At 53.0% G+C, this 13,706-nt stretch overlaps 5 non-coding genes across 5 annotated transcripts; all 5 read right to left on the bottom strand.

Annotated features, from left to right (window-relative positions):
* Window positions 1–2,091: 2,091 nt before the first annotated feature.
* LOC127484009 (small nucleolar RNA SNORD116) lies at window positions 2,092–2,185 on the bottom strand. The gene has a single exon (XR_007910792.1). It is a non-coding gene; the product is annotated as a small nucleolar RNA SNORD116 (small nucleolar RNA).
* A 2,560-nt stretch (window positions 2,186–4,745) lies between these two features.
* Window positions 4,746–4,839, bottom strand: LOC127484000 (small nucleolar RNA SNORD116). The gene has a single exon (XR_007910783.2). It is a non-coding gene; the product is annotated as a small nucleolar RNA SNORD116 (small nucleolar RNA).
* A 3,062-nt stretch (window positions 4,840–7,901) lies between these two features.
* LOC138844850 (small nucleolar RNA SNORD116) lies at window positions 7,902–7,995 on the bottom strand. The gene has a single exon (XR_011381212.1). It is a non-coding gene; the product is annotated as a small nucleolar RNA SNORD116 (small nucleolar RNA).
* Window positions 7,996–10,593: 2,598 nt separating this feature from the next.
* LOC138844853 (small nucleolar RNA SNORD116) lies at window positions 10,594–10,687 on the bottom strand. The gene has a single exon (XR_011381215.1). It is a non-coding gene; the product is annotated as a small nucleolar RNA SNORD116 (small nucleolar RNA).
* Window positions 10,688–12,194: 1,507 nt separating this feature from the next.
* On the bottom strand, window positions 12,195–12,288 carry LOC138844848 (small nucleolar RNA SNORD116). Its single transcript, XR_011381210.1, has one exon. It is a non-coding gene; the product is annotated as a small nucleolar RNA SNORD116 (small nucleolar RNA).
* Between the last annotated feature and the right edge of the window lie 1,418 nt (window positions 12,289–13,706).

Raw genomic sequence — 13,706 nt, 5'->3', positions numbered from 1 at the left:
GCTGCCGTACTAGGCTGATGTGGTGTCCTTAACCACAGCGTGCCCCTCAATTTTCATCCCTGAATCTTCCTTTCACTCAATATGTCTGCCCATGATGGGACTATGGTTATACAAGTTTCTCCTAAGTGGGCCTTGTGGCTTGAGTTCTGAATTCTGGGATGATCTGAATGACAGTTTATATGCATCTGTATCCAAGGATGTGTCGGCCCTGCCACCGGTGACCTTTGCCATGACAGTTCTGGCATCCATGTACTGGTACTGCTTTGTTGGGTGTCTGAGTCTCTAACACCATGGGTGGACAACAACCTCAGGGCCAGAGTGACAAGGTCCACAGGCACTCTGCAAACCCATGTCAACTTCCAGGGAAAGAAAAAAACCACTTGTGCGATGCATGCTGCCCCCAGGATGTAAGACTCACAAAGGCCTTTGGGTCCTGGATCCTCTGCCAGTGTGGGGTGTTCTGAGAGTCCCCAGTCATGAGTATAATCACGACACCTCCTCAACAGCTCACAGAGTTTCTGTGTTGCAGCTGGAAAGGGCAAGAGACCCACTGCAAACACAGCCAACCTGGCACTTGCGCTCCTGCATCTCCCAATCTCATTTGTGTGTCAGTGGTCTCGCAGGTCTGCGCAGCCAGCAGGGGCCTTGCCCAGATGCACCCAGGGTCAGACATGACCCCCAGTGACCTCTCCCTAATTTCCTCTCCCTAATTGCCCTGACCCTTGCAAGCCCTCTGAATGTCCTGAAGTCAGCTCTGGGGAACATACAACCAGCCCTCAAACCCACTGAAGACTCAACCTCATACTAGCCAAACCAGAGGACTGTGCTACCCACGAGCAGCACAAATGAGCACTGACTGCACCAGGGAAAACCGAAAGGTTTATGATCCTGGCTCCATGACCCAATTGCCCAAGACAAGGTGTGTTCAGGCAGCTGATTATTCTCAGAATCTCAGGGAATAGCAAGTTTCCAAAAAAACAACCTCCATCCCCAGTAGACATTGAGGTTTCTCTGCTGGCCAAGACAATCTGGGCTCAGGCTCTGGGATTACAGGCACAGGAGCCAGGGGCATGAGTTATAGGGCCTGAAGTGTCCAGCAGCTGCTGTTGCAAGCTGAGGGAAGCTACCATGCCCGGGGTCTTAACTCTCCTGATTATATAGTGTCACATCTCTGGTCCTGCTTTGGAGGCCCAGGTAAAGAGAGAAGTCCATTTCAAATAGTAGAAGTACAGTACCGTGTCCTTCGTGGCACAGATCTGCAAACCTGCTTCATCCATGATCAAGGTACTACAGATTACGCTGCACTCACACCCTCAGCTAAAGGGATCCCGCAAGATTGCTCACCTGTTATCCCTCCCACAAAGGAACCTTCAAAACTGCAGCCTATGTGTGCCCAAGCTCCACTGCATGATCAAAATATGACATTACTGGGGATCACCCTGGGTGATTCATGGAGTACAAGCTGCTGCACCTCAAGAACTTATAGCAACCATGCTCTCCAGGGTGTCCTTGAGAAAACCCATCCCTCTGTCCTTGTCATTTTATTTGTACCAAGCCTAAGAGCTGCTCCACTCTCAGACTCTCTCAAGAGAAGGGAACACAACATTCTTGCCAGGTTGACTCCTACGACCAGGTCACACAGGCACTACCGCCAAGTGTCAATGCCACACTCAAGGGGATGTCTGATCTCTTCAGACCATTGCAGAACTCTGCTGCCACATCAGACCACCAGCTCCTAGACCTAAACCTAGACAGGGGACCGAGCTTCGTGGGTCCAATTGGCAAAGATGAGAAGACTTGATTCTGAGACCTACCCCACAGGGACCAGGGTCTTTGCCACATGCAGCAGACTCTCGTGGGAAATAAGTGGCCTGGGCACATCCGCACAATCAGACCCTGTACACCCTGCTACATCCTTCGCCACTGCTGCCCACGTGGGGAGCCGCCACGCAAACTCATAGCACCATTGCGCAAGGCACTCTGCTGCCCAGATTGGACAACTGAGGGATTGCCACACCCTGGGTTGTGGAGAGAACCGCTACCCTGGACGTGGGCCCTCACTGCCATAGTCCCTGCTAGAGGCAATGTGCTGGACCTAAGTCACGATGAGAACGACGGTTGTGAGTTCTCACTCATTTTGTTCAGCTTTTCCAAGGAATGTTTATGGGGGAGTCATCATTGATCCAAGCACATGCCAATGGGTGGGATCCTCAACACCAAAAGGCCTGGTGCTTCATCAGCGGCTCCGCCCAACCACCTCTGCAGCCCTCCAGAGTCCAGGTATACACCTCAGCACAGGAGAACAGAGGGTGCACTGCAGAGGTGTGGCCCAGGTGTGGCCAAAGTCTCCAGCAAGCATACAGGTATCTGCGGGGCTGTTAAGAGCTATGACCTTTGTCCCCAGGGTTGACCTTGGCCATGCTTACCTTTCTCAGAGATCCAGGAACTTGCTACTCAACAAGGGCAGTTTGAATTCTAGTGTCTTGTAGGGCCTCAAGTTCTCAGCAGAAGTACACTTCTTCCCACCCTGCACGGCCACGTCGACATCAGCGACCGGTCCTGTGACGTATACACAAAGCACAAGCACGCTTGAGGAAACCAGATCTCTGGCCTGTTCCGAGCTGCCACGCTAGGCTGCTGTGGTGTCAAGCACCAGAGCACATCCCATCAATCTTCATCCCTGAGGCTTCCTTCATTGAACCTGTCTGTCCATGATTGACAAGGCCTACACAAGCTTCTCCTGAATAGGCCCTAGTGGGTTCTCAGCTGGAGTTCTACATTCTGGGAAGATGCGTGAGATGCTATATGTGCATCTGTGTCCCAAGTGTGTGTTGGTCCTGCCACCAGTGACATTTGCCAGGACAGTTTTTGCATATACTGGCAGGCACTACTTAGCTGGGGGTCTGAGCCTTTAATACCGTGGATGCACACTGACATCTTGCCCAGAGTGACAAGTTCCATGGGCACCCCGAAAAACCCGCAGATACTTCCAGGGAAAGAAAGCAACGCTTGTGTGATGCATGCTGCCCCCCAGGACCTCAGACTCAGTCATGTCTTTGGTCACCTGGAACCTCTGCCAGTTGTGGGGTACCCTGCACAGTCCCAAGTCATGAGTAGGCTCAGGGAACTTCCTCAACAGCAGCCCAGGGGTTCTTTGTGTGGCCGGAAAGAGCAAGACACTCACTGCAAACACAGCCAACCTAGCACTTGCGCTCCTGCATCTCCCAATCTCATTTGTGTGCCAGTGGCCTCACAGGTCCAGGTGGCCAACAGGGGCTTTGCCCAGATGCACCCAGGGTGAGAATGGACCCCCAGTCACCTCTCCCTCATTGCCCTGACCCTGGCTAGACCTCTGAATGTCCTGAAGTCAGCTCAGGAGAACATGCAACCGGGCCACAAACCCACCGAAGATTCAACCTCACACCTGCCAACCAGGAGTACGGCTCTACCCTCAACCAGACAAGTGAGCACCAGCGGACCAGGGAAAACCAAAAGCTTTATGTCCCTGGCTCCATGACTCAATTGCCCATGACAGAGTAAGTTCAGGTGCAGAATAGTCTCAGAACCCCAGGGTACAGCAAGTTTCCAGAAAAACAACTTCCAACCCCATTAGACATCGAGGTTTCTCTACTGGCCAAGACAATCTGGGCTCAGGCTCCAGGATTGCAGGCACAGGAGCCAGGGGCATGAGTTATAGGCCCTGGAGTGTCCACCAGCTGCTGTGCAAGCTGAGGGAAGCCACCATGTCCAAGGTCCTAACTCTCCTGAGTTAACTGCACCACATCACTGGTTCTGCCTCTGATTCCAGGTAAAGGGGGTTTGTCCATTTCAAATAGGAGAAGCATAGTACCTTGGCCTCCGTGGCACAGTCCAGCAAACCTGCTTCATCCATGGTCAAGAGTACAACAGATTACGTGGCTCTCACACCCTCAGCAAAAGAATCCCAGCACATTATTTGCCTAGAATCCCACCAAGGCACCAACCAAATTGTACCAGTCGTGTGCCTAAACTCTACTGCATGATCAAACTGTGACATCACTGGGAATCACCCTGGGAGCTCCAAGGATTAACTTTTTGCCTGGCCACGACAACTCACAGCAACCATTCTCACCAGGGTGTCCTCAGAGACAACCCATCCCATTGTCCCTGTCATTTCCTTTGCACCCAGCCCAAGAGACACTCTACTCTGTGGAAGGCTCTCCCAAGAGAAGGGAACACAACATTCATACCAGGTTGACTCCTACCACCAGGTCACACAGGCACTACTGCCAAGTGTCAATGCCACACTCAAGGGGATGTCTGATCTCTTCAGAGCCCTCCGGCACTCTGCTGCCACATCAGACCACCAGCTGAGAGACCTAATGCTAGCCAGGTGACCAGGATTTGTGTCTCCTGTTGGCCAGGTAGAGGACCACCCGATTCTGAGACCCACTCCACAGACAACCAGGGCCTCGACCACACCCAGCAGACCCTCGAGTTGAATACATGGCCTGGGTTCATCCACACAATCCGAACCTGCACACCCTGTTGCATCCTTCAACGCTGCTGCCCACGTGGGGACCTGCCACACAAACTCACTTCACCAATGAACAAGGCAATCTTCTGCCCAGAGCAGACAACTGAGGGATCGTCCCCCTGGGGCTGCTCTAATGGACCTTTCACCATGAGCACTCCATGGGTTTGACAGAACCATTACCCTGGTAGTGGGCCATTACTGCCATGGTCCCTGCCAGAGGCAATGTGCTGGACCTAAGTCACGATGAGAACGACGGTTGTGAGTTCTCACTCATTTTGTTAAGCTTTTCCAAGGAATGTTTATGGGGGAGTCATCATTGATCCAAGCACATGCCAATGGGTGGGGTCCTCAACACCAAAGGCCTGGTGCTTCATCAGCTGCTCTGCCTGACCACCTTCCCAGGCCCACAGTGTCCAGGGACATGCCACAGTGCAAGTAGGACAGGCAGAACACTCCAGACGTGTTGCCCAGGTGCGGCCAAGGGATCCAGCTAGCATGCAAAAGCCTGCTGTCCTGTGAAGTGCTATGGTCTTTGTCCCCAGGGTTGGCCCTGGAAATGCTTACTGTGGGGAGCAACTGGGAGCAACTCGGACTAGACTAAGTTACTGGAATTAAGACTTATTCTCTGCATCTGCTCTCCCACAATATGGCGCTGGGAAGGGAGAAACAGCTTCTACACAGCTGCCCCCAATTCAACCAATAAACTGTAGGACCTGCTCCTGATTGGAGGAGAGCAGCGTACTTGGCGTGTGGGTAGCAGAGTTGGGATTGGTGGAAGAGGACTATAAAGGAGGAGAGAGACAACATGCATCAGGGAACATCTATCTGAAGGAACACCTGTGCAGCCCCCGAGAGAGCCGGCCAGCGGTGTGCCGCTCCCCCGCGGAAGTGGGGAAAGTGGCAGGGGGAACCGCCCTTCCACGGAGGTGGAAGGGTCGGTAGCCAACCCGGGAAGAACCAGCAGCAAACCCGGGGAGGGCCGAGCAGACAAAAGAACAGCGCAGGGTCCTGTGTCATTCCTCCACGAAGACGGGGAGCGACACTTACCATCCTTAGAGATCCAGGAGCTTCCCGCTTACCAAGGGCAGTTTGAATTCTATCGTCTTGTAGGGCCTCAAGTCCTCAGCAGAAGCACACTTCTTGCCACCCTGCACGGCCACGTTGACATCAGCAAGCAGTCCTGAGAAGTACACACAAACCCACAGGCACGCTTGAGAAAAACAGAGCCATGGCCTGCTCTGACCTGCAATGCTTAGGATGACCCTGGTCCCTGCGCCACAATGCATTCACTCAATCTTCATCTCTGAACCTTCCTTTCACACAAGCCAGTCTGTCCATGATGAACTCTGGTTATACAAGTTTCTCTTGAGTGTGCTATTGTGGGTTCTCAGCTTGAGTTCTGAATTCTGGGAAGTTGCGAGTTATGGTACATAAGTGTCCATGTCCCTAGTGTGTATTGGTCCTGCCATCGATGACCTTTGCCTGAACATTTTTGGCATCTACCTGCCGGCACTGCTTTGCTGGTGTCTGAGCCTTCAATATCATGATGGGCACCGACATCTGGCCAGAGTGACAAGGTCCACAGGAACTCCACAGACTTGTGGCAGATTCCAGGGAAAGAAAACACCACTTTGCAAGGCATACTACCTCATAGGACCTGAGACACAGTCAGGCCTTTGGTCGCCTAGAACCTCTGCCAGGTGTGGGGTACCCTGCACAGTCCTCAGTCATGAATATGATCAGGGGACATCCTCAATAGCTGCCTAGGGTTTTGTGTTGTGGCCGGAAACGTCAAGAGCACCGCTGAAACACAGCCAACTTCACAATTGCGCTCTTAAATCTCCCAATCTCATTTGTGTGTCAGTGGTCACGCAGGTCTGGGAGGCCAGCAGTGGCTTTGCCTAGATGCATCCAGGGTCAGACTTGACCCCCAGTGACCTCTCGCTAATTCCCTCTCCTTTATCACCCCATCCCTGACAAGCCCTCCAAATGTTCTGAAGTCAGCTCAGGGGAACATGCAACCGGCCCTCAAACCCACCGAAGATTCAACCTCACACCTGCCAACACAGAGGACTGTACTACCCATGACCAGAACTAGTGAGCACCTACCAGACCAGGGAAATCTGACAGGTTTATGTCCCTGGCCCCATTACCAAACCCCCAAAGAAAAGGTGTGTTAGGGAGCAGATTAGTCTCAGAACCCCAGGGTACAGCAAAAGCCCTGGAAAAACAACCTCTAACCTCAGCAGACATTGAGGTTTCTCTGCTCGCCAAGACTATCTGGGCTCAGGCTCTGGGATTACAGGCACAGGAGCCAGGGGCATGAGTTATAGGCCCTGAAGTGTCCAGCAGCTGCTGTTGCAAGCTGAGAGAAGCCACCACGCCCGGGGTCCTAACTCTCCAGATTATACACTGTCACATCACTGGTACTGTACTGGAGTCTCCGGCAAAGAGAGAAGTCCATTTCAAATAGAAGTAGAGTACCGTGTCCTTCGTGAAACAGAACTGCAAACCTGCTTCATCCATGATCAAGAGTACTACAGATTATGCTGCACTCACACTCTCAACAAAGGGTTCACATAAGATTGCTAGCCTATTATCCCTCCCACCAAGTAACCTTCAAAACTGCCCCAGACGTGTGTACAAGCTCTACTGTAGGGTGAAAATATGACATTACCGAGGATCACCATGGATGACCCAAGGAATACCATTCTGCCCCACCTACAGAACTCACAGGAACCATGCTCACCAGGGTGTCCTCGGAGACAACCCATCCCATTGTCCCTGTCATTTCCTTTGCACCCAGCCCAAGAGCCACTCTACTCTGTGGAAGACACTCCCAAGAGAAGGGAACACAACATTCATGCCAGGTTGACTCCTACCACCGGATCACACATGCACTACCGCCAAGTGTCAATGCCACACTCAAGGGGATGTCTGATCTCTTCAGAGCCCTGCGGCAGACTACTGCCACTTCAGAACACAAGCAGAGAAACCTAATGCTAGCCAGAGGACCGGGCTTCATGTCTCCTGTTGGCCAAGAAGAGGAGCACTCAGTACCAAGACCCACTACACAGGCAACCGGAGCCTCAGCTGCACCCAACAGACCCTTGAGGTATACACTTAGCATGGGCACATCCACACAATCAGATCCTGCACACCCTGCTGCATCCTTCGCCACTGCTGCCCACGTGGGGAACTGCCATGAAAACTCTCAGCATCACTGCACCAGGCACTCTGCTGCCCAGAGCTACCAACTGAGAGATCGCCTTGCTGGCACCGCTCAAATGGATCTTTCACCATGGGCACCCCCTGGGTTGTGGAGGGAACTGCTACCCTGGACATGGGCCCTCACTGCCATAGTCCCTGCCAGAGGCAATGTGCTGGACCTCAGTCACGATGAGAACGACGGTTGTGAGTTCTCACTCATTTTGTTCAGCTTTTCCAAGGAATGTTTATGGGGGAGTCATCATTGATCCAAGCACATGCCAAGGTGCGAGACCTTCAACATACAAAGCCTGGCGCTTCGTCAGCTGCTCAGTCCAACCACCTTCCCAGCCCTGCAGAGTCCAGGGATACCCCCCAATGCAAGGAGGACAGGCGGTCCACTGCAGAGGTGTGGCCCAACCGTGGCCAAATGCACAGTGAGCATACAGCTCTCTGTGGGCTGTGAGGTGCTAAGGGCTTTGTCTCCAGTGTTGGCCCTGGAAATGCTTACCGTCCTCAGAGATCCAGGAGCTTCCCGCTCACCAAGGGCAGTTTGAATTCTAGCATCATGTAGGGCCTCAAGTCCTCAGCAGAAACACACTTATCCCACCCTGCACGGCCACGTTGACATCAGCAAGTGGTCCTGAGAAGTACACACAAAACCACAGGGACACTTGATAAAACGAGAGCCCCGGCCGAGCCACGGTTAGGCTGCCCGTGGTGACCCGTGCCATCGTGCCCCCCCTCAATCTTCATCCCTGAAGCTTCCTTACACACAAGCCAGTCTGTCCATGATGGGACTATGGGCACACAAGTTTCTCCTGAGTAGGCCTTTGTGGGTTATCAGCTTGAGTTCTAAATTCTGGGAAGATGTGAGTGACAGTATATATGTGTCCGTGTCCCTAGTATGTGTTGGTCCTGCCGTCGGTGACCATTTTCTGGACAGGTTTGACATCTACCTGCCGGCACTGCTTTGCTGGGGGTCTGAGCCTTTAATACCGTGGATGGGCACTGACATTTGGCACAGAGTGAAAATTTCCACGCGCACCCCAAAACCCGTGGCAACTTCCAGGGAAAGAAAGGACCACTTTGTGAGGCACACTGCCTCATAGGACCTGAGACACAGTCTGGCCTTTGGTCGCCTAGAACCTCTGCCAGGTGTGGGGTGCTCTGAGAGTCACCAGGAGTGAGTATGATCACAGGAGCTCCTCCACAGCTGCTCCGGTTTCTGTGTTGCGGCAGCAAAGAGCAAGAAACTCACTGCAAACACAGCCAACCTAGAACTTCCGCTCCTGCATCTTCCAATCTCATTTGTGTGTCAGTGGTCTCCCAGGCCTGGGCAGCCAGCAGGGGCTTTGCCCCGATGCACCCAGGGTCAAACTTGACCCCCAGTGACCTCTCCCTAATTGCCTCTCCCTAATAGCCCCAACCCTGCCAAGTCCTCCGAATGTCCTGAAGTCAGCTCAGTGGAACAGGCTACCGGGCCACAAACCCATTGAAGATTCAACCTGACACCTGCCAACCCAGAGGACTTCAATACCCACATCTAGCACAAGGGAGTACCCACCAGAGCAGGGAAACCCACCAGGATTATGTCCCTGCCACATGACCCAATCCCCCAAGTCAGGGTGCAGTCAGGGAGCAGATTAGTCTCAGAACCTCAGGGTACAGCAAATGCCTCTAAAAATATCCTCCCATCCACAAGACATCGAGCTATCTCTGCTGGCCAAGACAATCTGGGCTCGGGCTCCAGGATTACAGGCACAGGAGCCAGGGGCATGAGTTACAGGGCCTGAGGAGTCCAGCAGCTGCTGCTGCAAGCTGAGGGAAGCCACCATGCCCAAGGTCCTAACTCTCCTGAGTTAACTGTGTCACTTCACTGTTCCTGCATTGGAAGCACAGGTAAAGGGAGATGTCCATTTCAAAAGGATCAGCACAGTACCCAAGCCTTTGTAGCAGAGTCCTGCAAACATTCTTCATTCAAGTTCAAGAGTACAAAAGATTTCGTGGCACTCACACCCTCAGCAAAGTGATCCTGGCACATTACTTGCCTGGAATCCTTCAAACCAAGGCACCAACCTAAATGCACCAGATGTGTGCCAAGCTCCACTGCAGGATCTATCTCTGACATCACCAAGGATAATCCTGAGTATTCCACAGAGAACCTGGTGCCACACATCAAGAAATCACAGCAAAAAAAAAAAAAAAAAAGGAAATCACAGCAACCATGCTCACCAGGGTGTCCTCAGAGACAACCCATCCCATTGTCCCTGTCATTTCCTTTGCACCCAGCCCAAGAGACACTCTACTCTGTGGAAGACTCTCCCAAGAGAAGGGAACACAACATTCATGCCAGGTTGACTCCTACCACCAGCTCACACAGGCACTACTGCCAAGTGTCAATGCCACACTCAAGGGGTTGTCCGATCTCTTCATAGCCCTCCAGCACTCTGCTGCCACATCAGACTACCAGCTGACAGACCTAATGCTAGCCAGGCAATCATACTTTGTGTCTGCTGTTGGCCAGGAAGAGGAGCACTCCGTTCAGAGAACCACTGCACAGACAACCAGGGCCTTGGCCACACCCAGCAGACCCCTGAGGTGAATACTTGGCTCCGCCTGCATCCACACAATTGGATCCTGCACACCCTGCTGCATCCTCACCACTGCTGCCCAGGATGGGAGCCGCCACGCAAACTCCCAGCCCCACTGCACCAGGCAATCTTCTGCTTTGAGCAGACAGCTGAGGGATCGTCCCCCTGGGGCTGCTCGAATGGACCATTCACCATGGGCACCCCTGGGGTTGTAGAGAGAACCGCTATCTGGACGTGGGCCCTCACTGCCATAGTCCCTGCCAGAGGCAATGTGCTGGACCTCAGTCATGATGAGAACGACGGTTGTGAGTTCTCACTCATTTTGTTCAGCTTTTCCAAGGAATCTTTATGGGGCAGTCATCATCGATCCAAGCACATGCCAAGGTGTAGGGCCCTCAACACTGAAGGCCTGGTGCTTCGTCAGCTGCTCAGTCTAACCATCTTTTCACCGCACAGAATCCAGGGATGTGCCCCAGTGCAGGGAGGAAGGCAACCACTGCAGAGGTGTGGCCGTGGCACGACCAAAGGATCCAACGAGCATTCAGGTGTCTGTGGGGCTGTCAAGTGATATGGCTTTTTGCCTAGTGCTGGCCTGGGCCATGCTTACCATCCTCAGAGATCCAGGAGCTTCCCGCTCACCAAAGGCCGTTTGAATTCTAGCGTCCTCTAGGTTCTCAAGTCCTCAGCAGAAGCATATTCTTCCCACCCTGCACGGCCACGTCGTATCAGCGACCAGTCCTGAGATGTACACACAAACCACAGGCACGCTTGAGAAAACCAGAGCCCTGGCTGGCTCCGAGCTGCCACGCTAGTCTGTTGTGGTGTCACGCACCATAGCACATCCCCTTAATCTATCCCTGAGCTTCCTTTCACTCGAGCCAATCTGCATGATAGGACTATGCATACACAAGTTTCTCGTGAGTAGGCTCTTGTGAATTCTAAGCTTGAGTTTGGAATTCAGGGAAGATGTGAGTCACGGTATATGTGCATTTGTGTCACAAGTGCGTGTTGGTCCTGCCACTAGTGATCTTTAACAGGACAGTTTTTGCATCTACGAGCAGGCACTGTTTGCTCGGGGTCTCAGCCTTCAATACCATGGGTAGGCACTGACATCTGGACCACACTGACATGGACCACAGGCACCCCAAAAACCTGTGGCAACTTCCAGGGAAGAAAGGACCGCTTGTGTGATGCATGCTGTCCCCCAGGACCTGAGATAGAGTCATGCATTTCCACGGCTAGAAACTCTGCCAGGTGTGGGGTGCCCTGCACAGTCCCCAGTCATGAGTACGAACACTACACCTCCTCAACAACTGCCCATGGGTTCTCTGTTGTGGCCAGAAAGGGCTGGAGACCCACTGCAAACACAGCCAACCGAGAACTTCCGCTCCTGCATCTCCCAATCTCATTTGTGTGTTGTGGTCTCGCAGGTCTAGGGGGCTAGCAGTGGCTTTGCCCAGAAGCAACCAGGGTCAGACTTGACCCCCAGTGACCTCTACGTAATTGCCTCTCCCTATTCACCACGACCCTGGCAAGCCCTCCGAATGTCCTGAAGTCAGCACAGGGGAACATACAACCGGCACTCAAACCCACTGAGATAAACCTCACACCTGCTAAACCAAAGGTCTGCGCATTCCAGTATCGGCACAAATGAGCAGCGACTGGACCAGGGAAAACCACCAGGATTATGTTGCTGCCACATGACCCAATACCCCAAGACAGGGTGCGTTCAGGCAACAGATTAGTCACAGAACCCCAGGGTACAGCGAATGCCTCGAAAAACATCCTCCCACCCACAAAAACCCCATGGGTTTGGCAGAACCGCTACCCTGGATGTGGGCTATTACTGCCATAGTCCCTGCCAGAGGCAATGTGCTGGACCTCAGTCACGATGAGAACGACGGTTGTGAGTTCTCACTCATTTTGTTCAGCTTTTCCAAGGAATGTTTATGGGGGAGTCATCATCGATCCAAGCACATGCCAATGGGTGGGGTCCTCAACACTAAAGGCCTGGTGCTTCGTCAGCTGATCCACCAACCACCTCTGCAGCCCCGCAGAGTCCAGGGACACACCGCAGCACAAGGAGGACAGGTGGTCCAATGCAGAGGTGTGGCCCAGGCATGGCCTAAGGCTCCAGCAAGCATTCAGGTGTCTGTGGGGCTGTCAAGTGCTATGCCTTTGTCCCCAGGGTTGACCTTGGCCATGCTTACCGTCCTCAGAGATCCAGGAACTTCCCGCTCACCAAGAGCAGTTTGAATTCTAGCATCTTGTAGGGCCTCAAGTCCTCAGCAGAAGCACACTTCTTGCCACCCTGCACGGCCACGTTGACATCAGCAAGCAGTCCTGAGAAGTACACACAAACCACAGGCACGCTTGAGAAAACCAGAGCCCTGGCCTGCTCCGAGCTGCCGTACTAGGCTGATGTGGTGTCCTTAACCACAGCGTGCCCCTCAATTTTCATCCCTGAATCTTCCTTTCACTCAATATGTCTGCCCATGATGGGACTATGGTTATACAAGTTTCTCCTAAGTGGGCCTTGTGGGTTCTCAGCTTGCATTCTGAATTCTGGGATGATCTGAATGACAGTTTATATGCATCTGTATCCAAGGATGTGTCGGCCCTGCCAGGGGCCGACTGACCTTTGCCAGGACAGTTCTGGCATCCATGTACTGGTACTGCTTTGTTGGGTGTCTGAGTCTCTAACACCATGGGTGGACAACAACCTCAGGGCCAGAGTGACAAGGTCCACAGGCACTCTGCAAACCCATGTCAACTTCCAGGGAAAGAAAAAAACCACTTGTGCGATGCATGCTGCCCCCAGGATGTAAGACTCACAAAGGCCTTTGGGTCCTGGATCCTCTGCCAGTGTGGGGTGTTCTGAGAGTCCCCAGTCATGAGTATAATCACGACACCTCCTCAACAGCTCACAGAGTTTCTGTGTTGCAGCTGGAAAGGGCAAGAGACCCACTGCAAACACAGCCAACCTGGCACTTGCGCTCCTGCATCTCCCAATCTCATTTGTGTGTCAGTGGTCTCGCAGGTCTGCGCAGCCAGCAGGGGCCTTGCCCAGATGCACCCAGGGTCAGACATGACCCCCAGTGACCTCTCCCTAATTTCCTCTCCCTAATTGCCCTGACCCTTGCAAGCCCTCTGAATGTCCTGAAGTCAGCTCTGGGGAACATACAACCAGCCCTCAAACCCACTGAAGACTCAACCTCATACTAGCCAAACCAGAGGACTGTGCTACCCACGAGCAGCACAAATGAGCACTGACTGCACCAGGGAAAACCGAAAGGTTTATGATCCTGGCTCCATGACCCAATTGCCCAAGACAAGGTGTGTTCAGGCAGCTGATTATTCTCAGAATCTCAGGGAATAGCAAGTTTCCA

The sequence above is a fragment of the Oryctolagus cuniculus genome, chromosome 12, assembly GCF_964237555.1.
Source record: "Oryctolagus cuniculus chromosome 12, mOryCun1.1, whole genome shotgun sequence".
In the NCBI taxonomy this organism is placed as follows: Eukaryota; Metazoa; Chordata; class Mammalia; order Lagomorpha; family Leporidae; genus Oryctolagus; species Oryctolagus cuniculus.
This window is presented reverse-complemented; position numbering and strand designations above follow the sequence as displayed.